We start from the raw sequence: 25,595 nt of genomic DNA, 5'->3' as shown, positions 1-25,595 counted from the left end.
TAAACTACTTTTATTGAACTTCAAGGGATAGTAAACAAAGCCAGGGATGTTATTAGATCATAGTCTTTGAGTTTATAACATGCCCAGAGAAATTTGTTTCTCAGAAATAGGTGTTCACTTAATGGCCTCTGCCTTGTTCTCTTCTAGGGAGCAATTCAGAACAATAGGCTGATAGAGTGGGGTTTGGGGGAGTCACTCATCTGCATCTTTGCAATGTGAGGTGATGGCCCCCTTTTCCTGTACTGAATACACAAGACGTTATTTGGGAGGTGCCCAGGCAATAAAACTTGTCTCAGGCTCTAATTTTATCACTTGATAATTTTTCTTCTCTATGATTTTTATTACAACTGATTTTAGCATGGGGCTGGATAATTCAGTTTTTTTTCTACCTGTGCAAAGACACCTTCTAGTCAACTTTAATTACTTGGAACACATCGAAAGAATCACTGAGAAAAGTGGATGTTCTTTCTTTGGCCCAGATTTTCCTATTTTCTATAGGTCTGGTTTCTCCTGTTTTCTTCTATAGAAGACTACTTCAGTTTCCTCATCAGTAAAATGGAGATCATAATTGTTCCTGTGCCACCAGGTATTAAATGAGCTAATACAAGTAAATTGTTAGTATAATGCCTGGTGCATAGTAAATAGTTAATATATGATGGCAAAAAAAGGCTGTAAGAGGCAGCTAACACACAAATATCTTAAAAATTTCCTACTAAATCTTTTAATGCTTCAGATTCAATACACGGTCTGAGCCTAAAGCTACAAGTGCTATTTTTTGTTTGTTTTTGTTTTGTTTTTCTGGATCTTAGGTGCATTTATTCTTGTACAATCATTACAAAATCAGGTCTGGGGTAGTTGCATGCCCTCACCTCCACCCCAGTGTGCAATGGCTCACTGCTAGCGGCCTTCTCCAGGAAGGCCTCCAATCTTCACCTCCAGGCTCCAGAAGAGCAGGGTGCAAACACACCCCACTGAGGGCCAGCAATAAAGTGCCTGATGTAGAGTGAGGGGATAGAACCCGGGCCACACAGATCCTGGCTGGCCCCCTAGAACCTTCCCAGGCCCAGTTTGGGGGAGACTCTTGGACAACTCCTGCAGCTGCAGACTAGCTGGGATCCCCCACTTTCTCAGCCCCCAAATTTCCTCCAGCCGGTGGAAAACCTCATTGCTGGATGGCCAAAAAGGGGCCTGGCTCTTTAAAATCCCAGCTAACGGCAGCTGAGGGGAGGGGCTAAGGAAAGAGCTGAAGGTTTGTCCCTTCTTATCAGAGTCCGCCAAACCAAACCCTGGGGAGTCGATGAAAAAAAATAGCCTCAAGTTTCTAGGAGGAGGTTGGGAAGGTTGCCTCAGACCCTCAGGGAGCTGAGCCCCCCAGCAAGGAGTGGTGTGGCTGGAGGGGCCAGTCTTATGGAGGACAGACCCAGGAGGACATACCCAAGGTGGTTGGTGGGAGAGGTGGGAGGGTTCTCAGACATTAGAACCTGACACAGGCAGAAGGATGCTCGGAGAGGGGGCAAGGGGTTTGTCCAAGGCCACTCAGGGAAGAGCCAAGCCCCAAACACCAGCCTCCCACCCCTGGGCCCTCCAACCCCACAAATGTCCCAACCTGGCCTCCAGATAGCTCCCACCTCCACAAAACCTCTTTCTGGCTCTGGGAAGGGAGGGGGCAACACAAAGTTCCCAGCTTCTTGGAACAGGACCCCACTGTCCCAGCCAACGGGAAGTAATTTGGGGTCCATCCTGGGGCTCTGGAAAAAGAAATCATGGGAAAGGACATGTCCTTAGCCTCAGATTACTCAGAAATAACCTGTCTATGCTCAGACCCTGACTGGACAAGAAATACCCACAACACCCGATTAACCACATAGAAGCCCAAATCCCTGATTTGGCCAAGAGATACCCCCAGGCCCTGAATGGCTGGAGGATTCACCCACTTCAAGGCCCAGATTGACCAAAAAACACTCGGACCAGCCTTGATTAGCCAGACATGGCCCTTGGTCGAGAGGCTGGGTGGAGAGCCACTTCTCCTGTGTCCCTTGTGAGGGTCCCACAGGCAGGGTGACCTAGGTCCAGGAGGGGTGTGGGAGAAGGTGATTCTGTACAGCTGGGCCCAGGATGAGAAGACCCTCTTCTCCGTGATGCCCTTGCTGCTAGGGCCATTCCAGATGTAGGTGATACTCGTCCAGCCCCTTGGGCTCGTAGTAGCCGTAGTAGCCGTAGGGCATGCACTGAAGGCGGGGCTGCTGGCTGCAATAGTTGGGGAGGGGGTGCAGGGAGACCACGCTATAGACGTGCAATCGCCGTGGCGAACCATCCCGTGCTCGACCGCGAATGGGACTTTTCCCTGACCTTGCCTCTCTCAACCCGGAAGAGGTCCACAAATTGGCGCAACCCGGAAGAGGTCCACAAATTGGCGCATGCGTCCGAGAGGGAGCGCGCGGGACTCGGTGCTGGGCACACCAGGCCTGTGCACTGGGTGACGCGCGTCAGGCTTCCCTGGGGTTCCTGGATCCTGTTTGGGGGACCCCAGAAGATGAACAGAGTTTCGGGGTCCGGCTGGCGAACTCCGGGGGCCTCCGCAGCACACAGTATACACTGGAACGGGCCGTCACGCGGAAGGGGGTTTCGTTGCCCGGATCGGCCGAGGAGCCCCAGGTGGGTGCCTCGTTTGCGCGGGCTGTGCTCGCTGGATCTCGGGCCCAGCTTGGTGCCTAGCAGGTGGCTGAAGCTGGTGACAGTCACATACTGGTGGCACCGGGAAAGCCTCGTTTTGTTGCCAAGAGTGGGGCTGGAGCCATCGGTGATGCTCCACTTCTACAGGCTGACGGATGCGGCCCGGGAGCGTTAATGAAAGACCCCACTGGCACTGTTGGGAGTTTGTTGCTACTGAGGGGCAGGGGACAGAGTCCTGCTGGCAGCCCAGGGGCAGGGGTGTGGGGCTACACTGGCTGAGGGGCCTCCGGAAGTCATGTGACGTCTCTGAGCCTCCGTTTCCTCATCTGCCCCGGGGAGCGCCTGGCCACTTGTAGCCCCCAAGCCCCCTCATAAGGCGCGGGGAGCCGAGAGCCAGAGTTCGCGCCGCGCCGCTGGGGCCGCCCAGGCTCCGCCGCAGCCTCCGCCCTCCAGGTCCTAGCGCCGACGCTCACCTCCAGGGCCCAGGCCTGGGCGGTGGACCAACTGCTATTGTGTTAACAAGGAGTTTTCATACTCTGTAACAAAGGTTGCCAGTTTTCTCAGCTCCAGATGACAGAGTCCTCATGACCTTTTTCCCTACTTCAATGTAGACAATTCTGCATAAGTTAAATCTTTTTCAATACCCCATTTCTGGTTCTAAGCGCTATGTGAATAAGAATCATTTAGTTGACAGAGATGGAAAGTCCCAATCAAGATGGCTTAACCCAAAAGAAGGTATATTGGGTGAGTTAACATAGCAGTTCAAGGAAGACGGGATTCAGGAATGGCTTGATCTAGAGGTGCGTGATGTCATTGGAGCTCTAGTTATATATTTCTCCGTGAAGTCCCTGGCTCTGCTCTTCTTCATTGATCAGTGTCATTTTCAGGCTGTCTCCCTTCAAGACGGTGAAATGGCTGAGAGAAGTTAAAGACTCACCTGTACTTACCACACTATTCAGAGAGTAAATCCGTTCCAGTTGCTCCTGTTACAAGGATAAACTGAGGCATATTACAGTATTTAGGAGTTCATTTGAGCAAAAACGGATATGACTTGGGCAGCACCAAAACGGAAGTGGTTAGTGCTCTATGGACAGGGAGAGACTTTTCTAGAGAAGCAAAGTAAGGAAATTATTGATTGGCTGCAGCTTTAAGCCTAGTTGGCTATTTGTGATTGGTGGTCCTTGGCATTTTGATATTGTAACCTTGAGGCATTTACGGGCTTAGATTTTGGTTTGCTTATGAAGGCTGCCATGGTAATAGAGTCGCCTCCATCTAATGGCCTCCTCGTTTAATGAGTTTGTCACTCATTAGGAGGAGAGGAGTCTCCTTAAGAGAACAGAGATTCAATGTCACAGAAGACAGAGATTTCATCTACCCTGTTGACTGCTTGTGACAGATACTGCAGACTGGATGCGAAAACTCCATTCTTATTCCTCTGTAATATCCTTCATTTTTGAGACAGGGACATTTAAAACAGTTTCTAAACTTCTTTTCAGATGATGTATTTATGCCAACAAAGCCATCCATGTAAGATTTGCAAGGTGGAAGGAAGCCAGTCTCTACTGTATTGCTTCAACGAGTTCTGAAGGTAAGCACAGCTGTGGAGATTTTGGTCTTCCTTTGTTTGCTTTTTCTTCATCAATGTTATTAGAGTTTCCAGTGTCCAATCTTGTGCCAGGAGGCAGGGCATAGGGCTTGAATTGTAGTCAAGGTGATGTGATCTTAGGGCCAACAGCTGGCTTCCTCATGCTGGGATCTTGAAGGAAACAGTGTGATACTTGAGTCAGCAATTGAACCAGAAGCTTCCTGATTACCCAGCTTTCTGGTAACAGGGAAGACAGCTGCCTTATTAGGCCAATTCCTTTATGGTGTTCTGGGAATCATTTCTAAAGACTGAGGCTTGGTCTGGCTCCTTCAGCTCCTCCAATGATTTTGTAAGCTAAGGACCCTGTACTAAACGCCTTTCGGCTTAAACTATCTAGAATAGTTTCTGTCGTCTGCACCTGAATCAATGCCCCCCTATATTCTAAGTGTCTAGAACTATTGTTGATACATTGTACATATACAAAAATTATTTGTCACCTGGCTGATCTTTATCCCCAGAAACATCTACCCCCAAATTTCCTGGTTTTTTTTTTTAATTGAATGAAATAAGATACCAGTTACTGCCTCAAATTTCAGGACCTGGGTGATGGACTACACTGAACCCTGGAACTGAGGGTAGAGTCTAGTAAACCATATGGCTGAGACTGAAGGAAGAAAAATTCCCTAAAGCAATTGAGGTATTTTTTGTGGAGAGCAGGAAATACTACCAGTGGAGGCAAACAATGAGTATGTATTAGAGAAGCCTGCTTTTAAATAATTGTGTGCATTCCAGGAGATGATACTTGTTTACCTCAGCCAATTCTGTTTGTGAGACAAAAATACCACAGAGGGAATACTGAGAGAACAATAAAAACAAATTGTTTGAGACAATGCTATTTATACACCCTCTTTCCCCAGTAGCCACTCACCCCTTCTTCAGTAGTGTCAGAATCTCGATTTTTAGCCTGGCATATTGCTGCCCAAGTTAAAGATTTATTTCCTAATTTTCTTAGCAGCTAGGTACAAACAGGTGACTAAGTAAGGCCAATGAAATGTAAGCAGAAGTTTCGTGTGTGGCTTCCACAAGAATTCCTTACAAGGGAAGAGGCAAACAGCATTTTGTCCCTTCCACTTTTTCACTTTGCTGGCCTGCAGATGTGATGGTTGGAATTCTGGCAGCCATTTTGGACGATGAGGTGCCCTTGATGGTACAATGGAGAGAGTGGGTCATGATCTCATTATAATTTTGGAGCTACTGTGACAGTTCTGGGCAGCTGGTTTTCAAAATCCTTTTGTGATAGATAGGAAAACTTCTAACTTGATTAAACCAGTGCTGTTTTGGAGGTTTTCTGTTCAATGCAGATGAACTCAATCATATCCAATACCTAAGGAATAGGGATGTGACTTTAAATTCTGTAGGGGGATGCACATTATAGACTTAGGAAAGAAGACAGAAATGGAAGAATTGAGCAAAATCAGAGATAAGAGGTGAAGAATGTAGGACAGTTTTCACAGTGGCAAACATTAATATCATCTTGTTGTTACTATTTACCTTTACAACTTTCTTTATAGCATCTGAATCTCCTTCCGTTTTGTGAGTGTACTATACAGTCATCTAGGCTGAGCCAATCAGACCACTCACCCTGGATCTTAAATCAAAAGCAAATGATACCAGGAAGGGAGAGCAGTAGAAACTTCTCGAAAGTGGTGTCACCCAGCGTCCGGTGCCAATAATGTGGGAGGGTGCGATGTGGGATTAAGAGATTCGTGGTGGCAGCAACAGGGTTCTGCTTGGCAGTAGCTCTCCGGTTGGAGTTTGGCTGTGGTTCCGGCTGTGTTGTTGCTACATGATTCCTTCTCTTCTCCAGGCTCCTTAGTGATTCAAATCTGGGTCCTCCCCTTATAACATCTTTTAAAAACTCCTTTTTATTTGCTTACATCAGCCAGAGTCAGTTTGCGTCGATTGCTAAAGTGAACTCCGTCTGGTACACATCTTCTAATAATCATGCCGTATGTAATACTGCAAAGACAAGCTTTGATTTAAATAAGAAATTTCAACCTGTCTTTTTTTCTGAATTGATTTTAAATAACATCCATATGTTTCTCCAGGGGTGAGAAGTCTTAGGCGCTTCTTTGATTAATCTTTCTGCCTTTCTAAATTCATGTTTCAAAACCAATTCATTTAAACATGAAAAAGATGAATTTGGATTGAAAGAATGAACCCATATGTTTCAAATGGATTTTGAATTTACCAAGAATAAGACTCCTTAAATTCACACTTGATAAATACCCATCTAAACCTGTTACAAATGTGACATTAATGTGTGTGTATTAAAGGAATGCAGAATAACTAGGACATAGTATCTGTATTCAGTGAGGTCAGTCTTTCCAAAATTTTGTCCATTTGTCAAGGAAACTTCTATTAAGTGCCTGGCTCATAGTTGGTCCTTAATAAACGTTATTGATAATCGAATTCGGTAAGAATAATAGGATGACTTTTCTGGGATTCTGTTTATGTAGAATTCTTGTAGCTTAGAGAGATGGAAATAATTTAGCAGCAGGAGTGTCGACAGCAGTAGAAAATGATGTGAGCTGTAAAATTTATTACGCTGATTACATGATGGCTAGTAGATGTTTTAAACAGAGCACAATTCTGCTTTCTGGTTATTTAACATTTCAGTGTTCATTTCCAAGTGCACACCACCTCCTTCTCACTGCCAGAGTCAATAAGTATTTACTAAATAGGCATACGTGCAAGTTACCTTATCAGGTATACATTCATAGTTTGTACCAAGCATACTGTATTTCATCCCTTGAAGGACCATGCTTCCTGACTGTGCTGTAGGTGAGGTATCATTATTTATTGAATGTCATGATTCATCTCCCTCATATAGCTATAGCTTGTTATGTGGATTAAAATTTGTCCTTCGTTTCTTTCAGACATACAGGTTGTCCATGGTTATAATAAAATGTCCGAATGTATAACAAAATAAGGTTTGAGAATCACTGTTTTGAGAGCTTGTTACTGAACAATCATTTTACATATTTTTTAACATTTAAAAATATTTTTATTTTCTTTTACATTCTTTTTAACAAAACTCCTTTCATCTTTACCCCTCCTCCATTGTTATTAAAGGAAAAATCTGTACTTTTTGCTGTGTTTACTTGTTGGTGTTCCCTCCAAGACTGGGTGCTTCTCAAGGTCAGGGCTGATGGCATTTTTCTTTCATTATCATCTTGTCTGCAATATATTTGTAATATAATTGCCACTTAATAAAACTGTATTGTGTAGATATAACAGAAATGGAAATGGGCTTGAAGCTTTTTACTATGTGAGACAGTGCACTTAGGTGGAAAGAACTCAGAGTTTGGGATCAGAAACATAGTTTCAAATTATTCCTTTATTAATTATGAAATAAATTATACTACATTATACTACTTTCTTTATTACTTATGTAACGAGTAATATTACTGGCTCTTACACTCCTAGTCTTCAGGTAGAAAAAAGAAATGATGGGGAATTGAGAAGATTAATGGAAATTATTGTATAATTTATTTAGCTCAGTTCCAAATGTACTATAGGCACACAGTAAGGTTTGCTCCCTTTTTTTTTTCTTTTTCTTTTTTTTGCGGTACACGGGCCTCTCAGTGTTTTGGCCTCTCCCGTTGCAGAGCACAGGCTCCGGATGCGCAGGCTCAGCGGCCATGGCTCACGGGCCCAGCCAGTCCATGGCTTGTGGGATCTTCCCAGACCGGGGCACGAACCCGTGTCCCCTGCATCGGCAGGCGGACTCTCAACCACTGCGCCACCAGGGAAGCCCTGCTCCCTTTTTTATTGGCATTAATTCCAGACAGTGTTAGGTATACCATTTTACTTAAGTAGAGAAAGCACTAGGTAGATAGTTGAGAAAACTGAGTTCTGAAATTCATTTTGACCTTGCATGAGTTTGGATAAAGCCCCTAAACATTCTGGGTCTCAGTTTCTTCTGTCTAAAATGAGAATAACATCAGTCAAAGGATAGAAGTTATTAAAGTTAATAAGATGAAAAGCCTTGGAAAAATTTCAGTAACCACACACATAAAAGGTGTTACTATTTTTGTTTCTGTTTTAATTGTTCACAGCTCAATAAATTATCATTTGTTAAAATTAAATTATATATATACATATATATTTCTTTTGAGGCTAAGAAGATGTTACTAGTAGGTCCCTGAGGGTTCCCAGAAAATGTTGATTTAAAACATTGAAAAGTAATCTTAAGGAAGAAAGTACTGTGGTGAAACAAGAGATTTGAAAGATGATTTTAGCTGTAAGATTTTGGACAGATTGAAGAGAGGGCTAAGACAGGTGGTGAGGAATGGGTTTTGGAATACCAAATGTAAAATGACAAGGACAGGAACAGAGACTTAACCGTGGAAAAATAATAAGTCCTAGAAATGTATAACTGATTTTCCAAAAGAAAACTGTTCAACTTGTCTTTGGGTGTAGAATTTTGCAATAGGGTCTTTTATATACAACTAACCCTTGACTACTAAAGCGGGGAGCAACGTGTTTATTATTTTTCTTCATCTGGTAATACACCTGTTGTTGTATTTTGCTCCATTGCAGCCAAACTCTAAAAGTTCTCCTCCATCCAATGCTTCCAATTCTTCACTGCCACTCTTCAAGGCATTCTTTTTAGTAAACGTTTCACACAAGAAAATTCTGTAAATGTTTGAAGAGGAAGTCTTTATTTGTAAGAAGAATATTAACGACCGTTCATTAGACTTTATGTTTAGAAGTAAAAACTCAGGCAGAGAGATATCTAAGGAAAATGAAAAGTTCCAATTTGTGGGGTTTACACCCTAAGTACTTAAATACCTGCAAACCTCGTTGTCATTTTTTAAAGGAAAGTGCAGGGTATTAGGGCTGTCAACACACACTCTATTTCAGTCATGTTGATAATTTTGAAAAATGGACATTAACTTCTCAGTTTCTTTTCTGGGAACTTCTGCCCACCTCTTAAAGGTTGGAATTCACCAAGGGTTTTCCTAGAGCCCCTTATTTCGTGCTCATATTCTGTCTGAGTGATCCTGGCTGTTCTCATTATCTCTAACCTTTACTAAAGACTTCCAAATTGATGTCTCTAATCTGGGCCTCTACAGTATAGTTACACAGCCCTTTGCTAACTAGAACTCTCCACAGGATGCCTTATAGGCATCTCTCTCAATACTTCCGAATATGAGCACTTTTGTTTCCTCTTAAAAATTTTCCCTCACCCTGTATTTTCTATCTTATCTGCTGATATTACTTTCCATCCAGCAACCACACAAGAAATCGCTGCAGACCCCACCTTTCTTGCACACCCTACCATACACACCATAAAATCTTGCCAACTTTCCCACCTCAATAGCTCTGGGATAGATTCTTTTCTCTGTCCTTATAACAAGGTTTTGGTTTAACCCTCATCATCTCATGCAGTAGCTTCCAAACTCAACTGCCTGCCTCCAGTCTTATCCCATTATGACTAATTCTTCATCCTGCCACCATAGTGATCTTCTTAAAACTCACATTTGACCATGTCACAGGTTGGTGTGTAACCCTTCAGAAGAGTCCTAACTTTTACAGGCTAAATATCAAACCCTTTAATATATATGCTGATATCAATATATAGCATATAAGGAACTCTATCATTTAGCACCTGCCAATGCCACCCTCACACCCTTTTCTGGTAGTCACTTGCCTAGAATGCCATTTCTACTTTCTTAGCCTACTAGTCTATGTGGAATTCCTGCTAATGTTATGAAATTCAGTTCAGGTCGCCTTCTCCAGGAAGCCTTCCGGACTCTCCTACTTGCTCTCACTGTGTTCCTCAGGAAATACTTTGCTCTGAGCTTTTCTCACAGTTTTGCACATCTGTCATTGCCTTCACTGCATTGCATTTTGATGACCTCTTTGTGACAACCTTCCAGGCTTGGTTGTGGGTGACTTGAGGACAGGAATCATAGCTTGTTCTCCTTTACCTCCAACATGCTTAGCACCAAGAGTGTACAGAATAACAAACTGTGTTTCTTTCAGTGGATATATTGAAGGGCAATGAAATTATAAAAAGAGGAACATCTTTAAGACATTTCATCTATGTTTTCCTCAATTTTACTAATATTGTGATAGATAATTCACAGTGAACATAGGCTGTCTAAGGGGAAAAGAAAGGAGACGGCCTTTTAAGCTGAGAGGTCATTTCCTTGCATTTCTCTAGATCTGAGATCTAATTAGATCTCTGAAGTTTAAGCCTAAGTCAGGGTAATTTGAAAGATGGTGTATCTCTTTCTTACCTTTTCATTTTAATGGTCTTACTATTGGTTGAACGGTTCCAAATCACTGTGGAAGTCTTTCTAAAAATATTTAGGTCATAATCATTTGAAGACAATTCTGATCTATTCTGTGGATCTGAGGATAGATGGCCTTATTGCCTTTCTATATTTTTTGCTTCGTATCATTTGTTTTTTCTCCAGCAAGTTAACTTGCTGTACTTAATTCTATATTTAAAAATAGAAGATAAGTTTAAGTTGTCAATCTAAGTATAATATATTTAATGAAATAAACACAAATATTAAAATAAGTAGTCAGATGCCACCTTCTGGCTCTTGAAGAAAAGAGGAACGTAAATCAATTGTTGTACACAAACTGGCATAGTGAAGGTGACTGTCGGTTCCTTTGGGTTGATTTTGTCCCCCACCCTTAAACACATATGGTGTATCATGCCGTATCTTCAGGCTGTGTCAGCTACACATAATATAGCAATGGTAAGGAAGAAACACAAAATGCAAGACTTTGACCTTCAAAGTTACCTAATTTGCCTTTGCTCAAAAGCAGTTGTTAGAGCTACAGAGTTAAAAAGTCTTCTAAAGAAATGTAAATGGCCGTCTGTGCAACTTCAGTGTCAGGCATAAATCCAGAGAGCCAGGAAACACTGTCACCATAAATCCAAGTGGCAACATAGGTCCACAGAGAGAGGAGAGAATCGTATTTCTTTGGTAACTAGAGTTTAAGCTAGTTTCCCCCTAAGAGGAGGAAAGACTCTTTTACTTTCCTTCTGCTTCTTTTCAAACTCTGGGTACTACAAGCCCCTATCTTCAGGAAGGTGATTAAAAGTTATTTATATAAGGTGATAGAAGAGTTACATTTGAAATCTGTGCTTTATGTATTCTCATCCAATTGATAATACAGCTAAGTAATGAATAGATTTTGTCAACAAAATGGGTTTTTGATGGTTGGGGAACAACTCTAGGATACCAGAATTTTTTGTCTGTGCCTATAGTTGTTATCAACTGATGTTTCAGAAAGATAAAAATAAGACTCAGGACATGTAGGATCTTGGTATAGACAGCTGGAGGCAACCTTCCTAAGAATTTGTAAACCAATTTCAAAGAGCCCTCAGTTGTTTTGCTGTTAAATGTTGGAAATTTAAAGTCAACAATCCTTTGTTTAGCAAATCATCTTCATGAATTTCTGAGTGTGCAAACATGAACCTGGACATTATTTGGCTAGTGGGTGGAGAGCTGAACTGCACTGCATAAGAAATTACTGGATAAGGCCAGACACTATAAAACTCTTAGAGGAAAACATAGGTAGAACACTTTATGACATAAATCACAGCAAGATCCTTTTTGACCCACCTCCTAGAGAAATGGAAATAAAAACAAAAATAAACAAATGGGACCTAATGAAACTTAAAAGCTTTTGCACAGCAAAGGAAAACGTAAACAAGACGAAAAGACAGCCCTTACAATGGGAGAAAATATTTGCAAATGAAGCAACTGACAAAGGATTAATCTCCAAAATTTACAAGCAGCTCATGCAGCTCAATATCAAAAAACAACCAACCCAATCCAAAAATGGGCAGAAGACCTAAATAGACATTTCTCCAAAGAAGATAGACACATTGCCAACGAACGCATGAAAGAATGCTCAAGATCACTAATCATTAGAGAAATGCACATCAAAACTACAATGAGATATCATCTCATACCAGTCAGAGTGGCCATCATCAAAAAATCTACAAACAATAAATGCTGGAGAGGGTGTGGAGAAAAGGGAACCCTCTTGCACTGTTGGTGGGAATGTAAATTGATACAGCCACTATGGAGAACAGTATGCAGGTTCCTTAAAAAACTAAAAACAGAACTACCATACAATTTAGCAATCCCACTACTGGGCATATACCCAGAGAAAACCATAATTCAAAAAGAGTCATGTACTACAATGTTCATTGCAGCTCTATTTACAATAGCCAGGACATGGAAGCAACCTAAGTGTCCATCGACAGACAAATGGATACAGAAGATATGGCACATATATACAATGGAATATTACTCAGCCATAAAAAGAAACGAAATTGAGTTATTTGTAGTGAGGTGGATGGACCTAGAGACTGTCATACAGAGTGAAGTAAGTCAGAAAGAGAAAAACAAATACCATATGCTAACACACATATATGGAATCTAAAAAAAAAAAAAAAGGTTCTGAAGAACCTAGGGGCAGGATAGGAATAAAGACACAGATGTAGAGAATGGACCTGAGGACACAGGGAAGGGGAAGGGGAAGCTGGGATGAAGTGAGAGAGTGGCATGGAAATATATACACTACCAAATGTAAAACAGGTAGCTAGTGGGAAGCAGCAGCATAGCACAGGGAGATCAGCTCGGGTGTGACCACCTAGAGGTGTGGGATAGGGAGGGTGGGAGGGACACGCAAGAGGGAGGAGATATGGGGATATATGTATATGTATAGCTGATTCACTTTGTTATAAAGCAGAAACTAACACAGCATTGTAAAGCAATTATACTCCAATAAAGATGGTTAAAAAAAAATTACTGGAGTAGTGAGTTGGAGGCTATCTGGTAGAGACAGGAGAAGAACACAGAAAGTTGGGTCCAAAGTAGGCCATGACTGATGAGAAATTCCTCAAGGTAGGAAATGCCCAGTTGAATGTAGGGGAATGGTATCTAATAATCAATTTCAAGATTTTAAAAACAGTTATATAGTTGGGACTTCCCTGGTGGCACAGTGGATAAGACTCTGCGCTCCCAATGCTGGGGGCCCGGGTTCGATCCGTGGTCAGGGAACTAGATCCCATATGTGTGCTGCAACTAAGAGTTCGCATGCCACAAGTAAGGATCCTGAGAGCCACAACTAAGGAGCCCACGTGCTGCAACTAAGGAGCTGACGAGCCGCAACTAAGGAGCCTGCAAGCCGCAACTAAGACCTGGCACAACGAAGTAAATAAATACATATTAAAAAAAAAATTGTATAGTAAACTTGACACCCTTTGTTGCCCAAAACCTTCAGTAAAAATAGGCTTTCTGTAGATAACACAGCCTTGAGTTAGGCATTTTAGAGAAATGAGAGAAATCAGAGGAATGTTGCATGTAATTTGAAGTAATGTAGAAGAGGAACAGGATAAAGTGAAACTAAACTTTTGACTGACTCAGGAAAAAGGAGTCAGTGGTAACTAGAAAAAACATAAGAAACATAAGAATGCCCTGAGAAATTAATGAACCAGGTTAAAGCCTTTTTATTGAAAATTTAAATGACTGGTTAAGCCCAGGAGGTGGGAGAACTTTCAATTTCAGGTAACTCTATGGAAACTTACTATCTCACATGTAAACAGACCCTTTAAAATGGTTTATGTAATTCATGAGTGGTACTGCATTCACAATAGTAACACCTAAAGAAGCCTGGACAAATGAAAACTAGATCCACTTGGATTTGCATTTTCTTCTATATAGTATATGTGCTTTGAGAATAATTCTTTTTAAATTTAAAAATCCTGCATTTTGTCCTCTGGCATTACTTTTGCTCACCCAACCTCACCAATCCTCTCAGCCCCAAGTGTCCAGCCTTATGTCTCATCCAGCTGTGGGTGTAGATGTGGTCAATCCAGGGTGCATCACAGCCCCTGAACTAAAAATCAACAAGACACAGGCACCCCAAAGTTTAGGGCTGCTCTGTTTACAGGAACCTCGACTTCGGTACACCTTAAATATCCCAGGAAAGAGAAAAATGGATAAAGAAGTTGTGGTACTTTTGTGCTCCGTCCCCCATTCTCTCTCTGCTCTGCCTCCTGAAAGCCTATAACTCATTCAAAATTCCTTCAGCATTGCTTCTCCTATAACCCAAACTAATCCCCCATAGCTGCTCTAAAAGGGAATGCTACTCACTCATTCTTTTAATAAGCACTTATCTTTGGTTTTGGCCGTGCCGTGCAGCTTGTGGGGTCTTAGTTCCCCGACCAGGGATCAAACCCGGGCCCCCTGCAATGAAAGTACCTGAGTCCTAACCACTGGACCACCAGGGAAGTCCCTTAATAAGCACTTTTGAAGAGCTTCTCGTGTGATGAGTTTCAAGCAATGCAGATGGTACTTGTAAAATCATGTTATGGAAAAAACTGAATTAAATTGAAATATTGAAAAAGAAAATCTGAGCAACATTCCATCATAGAACACTTCACGGAAGCCTAAATGTTATAGAAAATCAAGGTGATCTAAATGCCAATGCAGACTAGAGTTAGATTAGAAAAGATTCATAGAGTTAGAAAGAACACCTAACAAGGAGTCAGAATGAATTTACCAAGAGCAAAATATGCTGGGCCATCTCATTTCAAAGTTTTGTCATTGTTACTGAAATGAGAGGTCCAAAAAATGATGTAGACATACAGTACTTGGAATTTTGAAGGCATTTTACAAGATATCTGACAATTTTCTTATGGATAAGATAAACTATAAAATGTATATGATTACAGCTTGGTAAACTTATTAAATGACAGAACCCAGAGGATACTGATGATGGGTCTATATAGGGAAAGTTCTATGCTTCTCCCCTCTTCCCTTTTATATTTTATCATTTTAGTTATTGACTCAAAGGGACACATAAAAAGCAAGTTTATTAAATAAATGTGACGATAATACAAAGCTGGGAGGATCCCTCCACCCCAAAGGTATGAATCTCCTGGACTAATAAATCAGATACAAAAAAAGATAAAAAATTGAATATTTATTATTATAGTGGTCTATACTATTGACTGTAGGCCAACTGCCCAAATAAAGGGTGGAAGTGAGGGGCTTACCAGCAGCAAATTGTGAAAAGGCATGGTTTTCAGGATCCACTGAGTTCAAGATTAGTTAGCAGTGTAACGCAGCTCCCAAACCCAGTTCATTCTAGTTTATTGCCAAGGATTGAACTATGTCTCCCCTTCCCCCCTCATTCTTATGGTGAAGTCCTAACCCTCAGTGTGATAGTGTTGGAGATGAGGTCATGAGGGTAGAGCTCTCATTATAGGATTGTGCCCTTAGAAGAAGAGATACCAGAGAGCTTGCTCTCTCTCTTTCCCTGCTTTGTATGGACACATGGCGAAGGTCATCTGCCAGCCAGGAAGAGAATCCTAACCAGAACCCGGTGATGCCGGCACCCTGATCTTGGACTTCCACCCTCCAGGACTCAAACAAAATTTCTGTTGTTTAAGCCACCCAGTCTTTGCTATGTTTTCATGGTACCCTGAACTCATACAATTAACCTGCACAAATAAGATTCTTTGATCTTAAAAAATTTTTTTTGTTTTGAAAGCCTCTGATTACATTTAATCTGTTCATTTTATTTTTGATATATTCTTAGTTGTTCATGGCTCATAATGTCCTTCTGAAATTGAGCCTCTAGGAGAACTCAAGTCACTAATTATGTAGCAAGCTCGCCCTCAGACTTACTCTCTGGAGATGAGAGTACAGATTTTTAAAGGAGCACAAGTCAGACCAAATAACTTGACCTTAATGTGCAGGTCTAATATGTCCTGGTAAGCACATTTATACTATTTATAGTTGACAAAAAATTTGTTTTCTTAGCCATGAAATAGAATATAGACGCCTCTCGAGTCACAGTCAAACGGGTATTGGGGGATAGGGGTTGAGGATAAAGTTGCACGTGGAAACAATGGAGAGTTTTCATGGATGCAGTGTCAATCTAATGGTTTGAGTTTGGGACCTACATGTTAAGAACTTGAACTTTTTGTTCACCATACGCACTTGGACTCTGACTGATCTTCTGTAACAGCGAATGAACCAAATAAGTTGAAGAACTATTTCTGAAATCCATCTTCATATTCATTTCTTCAACACTTGTGAGAATGTCGCTCATGGCACTTGATGAATTTCTGCGAATTCCCTTTTTTAATACCTTAGTAAGGAAGTGTGAAAGAAACCATGATGAAATTAATGCTAAAACATTTCCATAGGCTAGAAAAAAATCTGCCTAGAGATCAGGCCTGGAGGAGGAACAAGCAGCCCAGTGTGAACTTTTGGTTGCTGTTGAGTGTTTTTGTTTTTCTAAATGTGGGCCTGCGAAGGAGAGGTGAGAGCCGTGGTCTCTAAGGAAATCCTGTGCTTCTTGCTATCTTGGCGCTGGAGTGTGGTAAATTGCTAGAGGTGGTATACAACATATGGAAGAGGAATGGATGTGATGAGACAGACATAATTTATCTGTCTTTCTCATTTCTCTGCTATTTTCCCACTCCTTCCTATTTATAAATATTGTCAAATTTCATCTACTTCCCCTCTCTTTCCTTCTGGATTTGATAACATTGATGTCTCCTAATCCTTATTAATTCTGATTTGATTTTTAAATTTAGTTTGCTTTTGAGGAAAGAGGAAAGGAAGCAAACAGGTGCACTAAAAACCATAGAAGTTGGTAAATAAACATTAATGCAATGGAATAGTGGGGTTTAGACTGCACTCAAGCTAAAGAGAGCCAGAGATAAATGGAAAGGAGAGAAAAAGCATCAAGGTAGTGGGCCTTCTCATCAGATTAACCTCCAGCTATGGTTCGCATTTCTCAGTTAAGATTCTAGAGTTAACACATGCAAGAGGACATTTTCGGCTATATGGAGATGCACAAAAAGGCTTCCTCTGGCACATTCTCTGAAACCTTTATCCCACCATAGGGAATTTGACCCAAAGAGCATCTGATCCACAGAACAGGTGACCTGTAGGGTTTCTGCAAAGACTCACGTAACAGAGATGGAGGGTTGATTTCCTCAGTGCTTTAGAGAACCTCTGGTGACTGGCAACAAAAAACCAATAGTTTAGCCAATGTTGGATATTCTTACCCTAAATTCAAAATATTTCTGTGCCTTATTCATTTAATATTTGAGACATGTACCACACATTCTTCAAGGAAAGCCCCGAAATGTTTTCGCGTGCCCATTTGTAGTTAATTACTGCTCCCACCCACAACTCAAGGCATCAACTGACCTGCTTTCTGTTTCTATAAATTTACCTTTTTTGGGCATTTCATATAAATAGAGGTAGGCAGTATGTAGTCTTTTGTGTCTGGTTTCATTCACTTAGCATAATGTTTTCTGAGGTCCATCCATGTGTGGATAGTTCCTTTTTCTTATTGAATAGTATTTCATTATACAGGTATCCCACATTTTGTTTATCCATTCACCAGAGGGTGGACATTTGGATTTCTACAATTTGGGTTATTGTGAATAATGGTGCTATGAACATTTAAGTCTTTGAACGGACATATGTTTTTATTTTTGGGGGGGTAGCTTTCTAAGTGTGGAATTGCCAGATCATATGGTAAGTTTTCCTTTTTTTTTTTTTAACAGCTGAATTGTTCACATTTTTTCTCAGTTTTATCGAGGTATAATTGACCTACCTATTACCATTTTTATCTCAGGAAAGCAAGCATTTTATTTCATCTAAAAAAATAATTGACATAACAGCACTGTGTAAGTTTAAGGTGCACAGAATAATGATGTGACTTACATGTATCTTGAAATAATTACCACAGTAAGTTTAGTTAACATCCATCATCTCATAGAGGCAAAAAAAGGAAAAAAATGTTTTTTTTTTCCTTTTGATGAAAACTCTTAGGATCTACTCTCTTAACAGCTTTCAAATGTACCATATCGTGGTGTTAGTCATCATGTTGTATGACAGCCCCAGTGCTTGTTTATCTTTTTTTTAACAAGTGTTGCCTTGATTTTATTTATTTATTTATTTAAATTTTTATTGGAGTAAAGTTGATTTACAATGTTGTGTTAGTTTCTCCTGTGCAGCAAAGTGGATTAGTTATACATATACATATATCCACTCTTTTTTAGATTCTTTTCCCATATACGTCGTTACAGAGTATTGAGAAGAGTTCCCTGTGCTATACAGTAGGTCCTTATTAGTTATCTATTTTACATATAGTAGTGTGCATATGTCAATCTCAATCTCCGAATTTATCCCTGCCCCCTCCATGGTAAGTTTTTGTTTTACTTTTGAAGAAACTGCCCAGCTCTTTTCCAGAGTGGCCATACCATTTTACATTCCCACCAGCTGTGTAGGAGAGAGCCAACTTATCTACATCTTTGCCAATACATGGTTTTGTCTTTTTATTGCAGCCATCTTAGTGGGTGTGAAGTATCTTATTTTGCATTTATGGATATAATGTTGTGTGTGTGTGTGTGTGGGGTACGCGGGCCTCTCACTGTTGTGGCCTCTCCCGTTGCAGAGCACAGGCTCAGCAGCCATGGCTCACGGGCCCAGTCGCTCCGCAGCATGTGGGATCTTCCCGGACCAGGGCATGAACCCGTGTCCCTTGCATCGGCAGGCGGGCTCTCAACCACTGCGTCACCAGGGAAGCCCTCAGATGCTTTTATATCTGCCACATTCACTCCTATATTTGCCAGTCCAACTACACATCCAGGAAGATTCTAAGACCTGACCCTGATACATATTCCCAGAGAATCTGCATTAAACATGCTTTTGAGATACAGGGTTCTCAGAAAGAGAACAGGTATATTTTAATGGGCCATCTTTAAATATTTTCTGAATGATAGAAAGACAAAACCTTGTGAAATATAAAGGTTTAGTATAAATTTGAGTAGATTGGAAAGTAATATAATGTACACCTTGACTAGCTTCCTGGTAATAGAAATGCAATAGTAAATGGGAACATGAATTTGTTGGACTTAACCTCTATAAAACAACTTTTATAGTATCAATCTACAGAGATGTGAGTAATTTAAAAATTATGTATTTTCTGTTGATTCCTTTATCCTATACTGCTTTACTCATAGTCTTCTATTTTCACTTCCCTAAAGCTAAACAACTGGTGAAATAAAGATGATTAGAATTTATTACTATTTGTCTGGTATAAAAAAAAATCTATTCCCTAGGTTTTAAGGGATAACCTAAATGACAATGGAATGTGGTGACAATCATTAGGAATTAAAGATACTGTTTTAAAAATTTTAGTGTTTCCTTAGAGCTCTAAACTTTCATTATTGTATTTCCAATGTATTAAATTAGGTATTTTATTTTCAGAATAAAATTTCACAACACCGTGTTTGCAAGTATATCTTATATCAGCACATGTTCATCATCAACATCAATCAAATTATCTCGAATTTAAAAAAATGCTTAAAACATGATACTATTATTCATACCTTATAAGAAACTGCATAAAGTTGTGAAGAAGACAAACATTTGGAGTCAGATCTGAGACTGAGCCTTAGTCATTCCACTTGCTTGCTGTCTCACAAGAGTTTTATAAATATTAAATGGGATAACCTATATGAAAGCTACTAGCTTAGTGACAGGAGTTCTTGTAGATGCTCAAAATAATTTTCTTTCCTTTTTCATTCCTATTTTCCTTTCTCTTTTTTCTATTCCTTATCTTTCCCCCTCCTTTCTCTTCCATTTTTAAAAATCATTTTTCGTATCATTTCTTGCTTCTCTCAGATTAGCCTTTTCTGTCTTTTGTTCTTTTGTAACTCATTTGAGAGCTTCAAGCTCACGTCCTTAAAGATATAAGTACAGTAGAAAAGAGCCTTTCTCTACGGAAGTTCCTCCCACAAGTTCAAGGATTCACTCTGATTGGACACTTGGTGTCTACTCCTAAGACAATCAGTGCTTCCAAGCGATGTGGTGTGCTGACCGATACAACCTGTGTCATCTAGTGCAGCAGTGAGAATGTGTGGGAAAAACAGGGGATAGAATGATTCCTTAAAGGAAATTTCAGGTATTTCTATCAGAAGAAAATGATTGGAAGCTGGGTAATTAAAACCCAGCAAGCATTCATTACATTTTCTTCCTTTATGGAGCTCACAGTTTAGTTGAAGTGACGAAATGCATCATATATACATCGTTCTTCAGTTCTTTTCTGGGCCACTTTCTTTTCCCAGTCTATATAGTTCCTTGCCTTCTCCTGTGACTCCAAATATAATGCATGAGCTAATGGCTTCCAATCTATATTTCCAAGACAATTTTCTCCTGAGACAAAAATCTTTATATACATCTGCCAACACCTCCAATCAGATACCTAGAGGGAATTAAAAATCTCAACACATGTAAAATGGAACCATTTATCTTCCCCAACAAACCGTTGCCTCCTCATGTGTTCATTACCATCTACTCAGATGCTGATCCCAAATTGGGTTTTCATCCTTATTTCCGCTATATCCCTAATTTTCTAAATGTCTTGGGTCTTTCCACCTAACTACCCTAGTGCCATAACCTTGTCCTGGCTGACATCTTTCCCCCTCTGGATTCCTATAATTGCCTCCTAAATGATCATTCTGACTCCAGGCTTGTTCCTCTTTAATCCATTATACGCAGCTTTTAAAAATCGTCCTCCAAATGACCAAATGTGGTTATACTACATCTCTGCCTACATGTACAATGTAGAATGTACATACTACATTCAATGGCCCCAGCTGCCCTCAAGGGAAGCCCAGATTGTTACAGGCCTTCATTATGTGCTTTCTGCTTTCATCTTTAGTCCCAATTTTATATTCCTCTCCCTTACCCTGGTTTTCACCACTAAACCCTATTCTGCCCTCCAGGCTTTTATACCTGTTGATCCCCTCTCCAGATTATTTTTCTTCCCTCTTTTTGTTGTATTGACACCATTAAATCATTCATTCTTTGATTCTCTCTACTCCTTTGTTTCCATTTTACTAAACTCACTAGATTTTCCACATGCTTCAGGTACCAATTTTGTCTCCTTTAAGGGCTCTTTATCTTCTAAGATCAAGCATGTTGTTGTCCTGTCCTGGAATAATCAGTAGGAACCTCAAGATTTCCCAGCTAAAGGTCTGCATCATCTTCCCCATGCACTTCATTCTCCTTGGCAGTCTCCATTTCAATTGATGACCTTTCACCCACTCAGATGTCTGTATTAAATTCTGGGAATTATCCCTGATTCTTCTTTCTTTGTTAGACGCACATCCAATGAATCTCCAGAGTTTCCTAATTCTACTACCTAAATATTCCTCAAATGTCATCATGTTTCCTCCCATTCCTACTACTGCTGCCTTAGTTTAGCTCCTCATTATGTCTGATAACAAAAATAGCTAATGTTCATTTTTGTGGCCAGCACTCTTTTAAGTGTTTCCATAAATTATCTTAGTTAATTCTCATAGAAAATTCCTTTGAAATAAAGAGTACTGTGATTGTCTCTACACAGTTGAGGAACCGGAAGGTTGAAGAAGTTTGGCAACTTGTCTAAACCCACACAGCTGCTCTAGGGTTCTTGCATTTTTATAGGAGCTCTAAAATACAAAGGCTAATGGAGTCCTTGATCTTGTAATAGTTCCTCTTAAAATCAGATACTTGTTTTTAAACACTTTCTTGAATTGTAGTCATAATATGTCACATGGCTTGCCCCAAATCCTGCGTTTTATATTGAAATCATTAAAAATATTTTCTGTGACTCTTTCGTGCTGACATTGAGGCTACCTTTCCAAGTGAATTTGGGTCAAAAGAGTAATAATCAGAAACAGCTACTGAAGGCAGAACACTTTCTTCTCTCTCTTCCCTTTCTACAGTGACATAAGCTTCCTTAGAGCTTTTAATCCTCAAACTCTGGAAGGGCTTCAGCAGACTTAATATTTTGTTTTTTAACCTACCTAAAGGAAAACTCAAACAGTGCTTCTCCAAATAACCACGTTCTCATTTTCCACCTTATCCTTGCTAGCTCATTAGATGTCCACTGCTCTCCTCCCAAGCAGCTTTCCTAATTATGTCAGTGGTGCACAGCTTGCCTTCTTAAAGACTGTGTTTTGTACTCCATTCATGCCATTTCACTGGAGAGGAAATCTGCATCCATGCTCCAGTGGAAGCCATGAGGTCACCACATGAAAACTTGGAGGGCAAAAAGTGTTGTCAGTAATGAGATCTTAGGCATTTGGAAAGTTCACAGGGTCCTTTGTACAACACGGAAAAATCCCTCTGTTTCCTCTGGTGCTGTTTCATGCTAATTTCAGAACATCAGCCAGTATAAGGCATCTCAACTGAAACTTCAGTTCACAGTGGAGTCTCTTTTATCCTTTTTTGCAGCTAGGCAGTTAGATTTATCTTGTTGATCTTTGGAAAAAGGGAAAAAAGAAAAAAGAAATACAGTCACATGAATATAACAGATGGAACAAATTGAGGGGTTTGCTCCTAACACTTTTCTCCTGATTAAAATGAAAAGGGAAAATTGTTTTTCAGTGGAGTACACATCATTAGGGTTATTTAATATTTGAAAATTATGTGACATGCTAAAACTCTAAAAGTTGCTGATAAAGGCTGAAAACAACAAATAGATTATGTCACAATTACAGGGATTTTCATCACTTTGCCATTGATTTTTGCCCTGTGACTCCTCTGGTTATATCCAGTGAGGGAGCAGAAGGCCAGATTCACCTAAATTTCCCTATTTGTGACCTGTTTGATCCTACCACAGAAGAGAAAGAAATAGAGATGGAGTAAAGGAAATAATTGACTCTCTGACCTCCTACTGTGTACTATGTTGCCACTGCATCACATTTAAACTGTGAAATTTGATTTGAAAACAGATATGCTTGGGAAATTCTGGAATTGTACTCCCAGAGAGTCGCCTCATTATATTTTGCATTGTCCTAGTTCTAAAACGTTGTGATTACACTTCTAGGAATGTGCTTTCACGGTACAGGAAAGAAAGAACACAGGTAAACTTCATATTAGATTGGGCTCTAACTCCCCAGCCCCAAGTATTTGCATTGTAGAATCAAAGAAATTCTAGCAAAATTATCTGGTTTAATTCCCCACCTGTAGGCTGAAGAGTAACTAAGATTCTTGCTCTCTGCTCGTTCTTCATTAGTCTTTTTTAAAAAGTGTTTTCTATTGAGAAATGAGTCATAGTCTTAAATTTGCCAGTCTTACAAGTGGGGAATGAACACCAATCCTGTGTCCCCCATGCTCTTACATAAGGCGGTCAGCGAAAGATCCTTTGAAATTGAGAAATTGTTTTATAGAGCACAAACCATGGAATCCACTGTACCGTGTTATGATTTAGCAGTTATGTTGGTTTAAAACACCAAATCATCTATTTTTCAACCTTGTTGATGTCATCCTATAGACAGGGTGTTAGTATAAAACCATTTGTGAAATACTGGCATATAAAGGGTAGTATAAATCATAGCTTGAATAAGTGGTGATTTTTATTTAAGAATCAAGATTTTACCTAGTTTCTTATTTACTTATGTCATTTTCACTATTATTGGACAAGGTTAAATGCTGTACTTCTCCTCACTTCCTCCTCTTCTTACCTAACTACCTACCTAACTTTTCATGTTTCCAGTGTGGCATTATATATTATTTTTTTGGGGGAAGTTTTATCTGACTTGTCCTCTGATCCCCACCATGTCCTGCTGATACCATTTTACATTGCATATTGTGCTTTCCTTTGTAGCCCTTGTCAAAGGTGTAGTTATATACAGACTTGCAAATTTACTAGTATAACGTTGATCACTCCCAGGAAACTGTGAGCCTAACCAGGGTGGAGCTATGTTTATTTTGTTCAATGTCATATCCTGTAGTGCTGGGCAAATCTATAAATGATTTCCGAAACTCTACTTAGCATTTGACTCAGTGCTTTAAGCAGAATTTATAACAAGAAACTCTTTCACTCAATTCTAAAAATTTGGAGGGAAGAATCACAAAGGCTACCTAGGAGAAGAAAGATGTAATCTGCAAAGGACCAAGAGTGAAATTAGCAAGATTTATTAATGGACACAAGAAATACTAAAAGTAAATTATGCAATATTTCAGGAGTTTTGCAGGAAAAATATTTTAAGCCTAGAATCTCATACTCAGCCAAAATTGCATTTAACTTTGAGCATAAAAGAATACATCTGGGGATATTGATAAATTCAGAAGGTTTATCATTTGTACACTTTTCCAACAAAGATTACTGGAGGATATACTTTACTAGTCCAAGGTAACTATGTACACACACGTATACACCGTATGCCTTTCCTCTATGCCAACACAGTCATGCAAAAATCACTAGTAAACCTGGAAAACAGAATCTGGGTTCTATACCTGGAAGGTGTTTGAACCAGACAGTGGCAGCTATGGGCATACTTGGGGATAAGGGGAGAGAGAAGTTATGGATATTACCTCGATGTTGGTACTGTTTTAATGAGTTTGCTCAAAATTTAGTCATAACCGTCATAATGTATAGAAGGAAAATTTCTATATCACCTCAGGAAAAAGAAAAATCTCTCAGTGTAACAAAGGGAGAAAGAGTGGGGGAAAGCATAATGGGGTGAAAGGTGTCAAGATAAGATCAAATATAGTAGTAATTAAAATATTTAAAAGAGAAGACGCAGAGAATGTGTTCAAAAAAGATCCAGCTCTACAGTGTTAACAAGAGATACACCAAACTAAAAAAAAATATAAAATTTAGAAATAAAGGGGCATAAAGGAAAGTACCTGGCAATGGTCAGAAAACAAAGCATATGTAGCACCTTTAATATTGAACATGGAAATTAATACAAAAAACTAAAATCTTACTAGGTGAAGGGTATATTATTTTTAAAAGATATAATTTACCGTGATATGAATCTTGATTCTTTATATTAAAGATTGAGTCTTTATATTAACATGGTAATCTTTATAGTAATTATTTCATTAACAATCTGTATAGTAATCACGTTACTTAATAACATTAGTAGGCTTTATTTGCTTCCTTATATATTTTTCATACCAAAAGAGTAAGGAACTTGGTATAAGTCGTCATGGATGGCAGACTGTGTCTGGAGGGCTCCAGAGTGGGGCTCCAGAGGAGCAGGAGCCATCTGAACCCAAACCTTCCCAAGCGCCTTGCTCCCTGTTCCATGGGTCAGGGGGAAGGGTGGTCAGCTTGTTGTCCAGTATCAATCTCATTCTTAAATGGTGGAGGAACAAGTTACGAATTGACAAACACATTTGAATCTTTTTTTTCACCATTGTGCTCTCCTTTCTCACACTACTAGCCTGTTACTCTAATTAAAGAAATATTGATGCCA

At 39.9% G+C, this 25,595-nt stretch overlaps 1 pseudogene; it reads right to left on the bottom strand.

The window, feature by feature from the left end:
* Nucleotides 1–2,063: 2,063 nt before the first annotated feature.
* LOC117200642 (alpha-N-acetylgalactosaminide alpha-2,6-sialyltransferase 6-like) lies at nucleotides 2,064–16,423 on the bottom strand (annotated as a pseudogene).
* Nucleotides 16,424–25,595: the final 9,172 nt, after the last annotated feature.

This window comes from Orcinus orca, chromosome 10, assembly GCF_937001465.1.
Source record: "Orcinus orca chromosome 10, mOrcOrc1.1, whole genome shotgun sequence".
NCBI classification, from domain to species: domain Eukaryota; kingdom Metazoa; phylum Chordata; class Mammalia; order Artiodactyla; family Delphinidae; genus Orcinus; species Orcinus orca.
The sequence above is the reverse complement of the archived record's forward strand: the minus strand, read 5'-3'. Positions and strand labels throughout refer to the sequence as shown.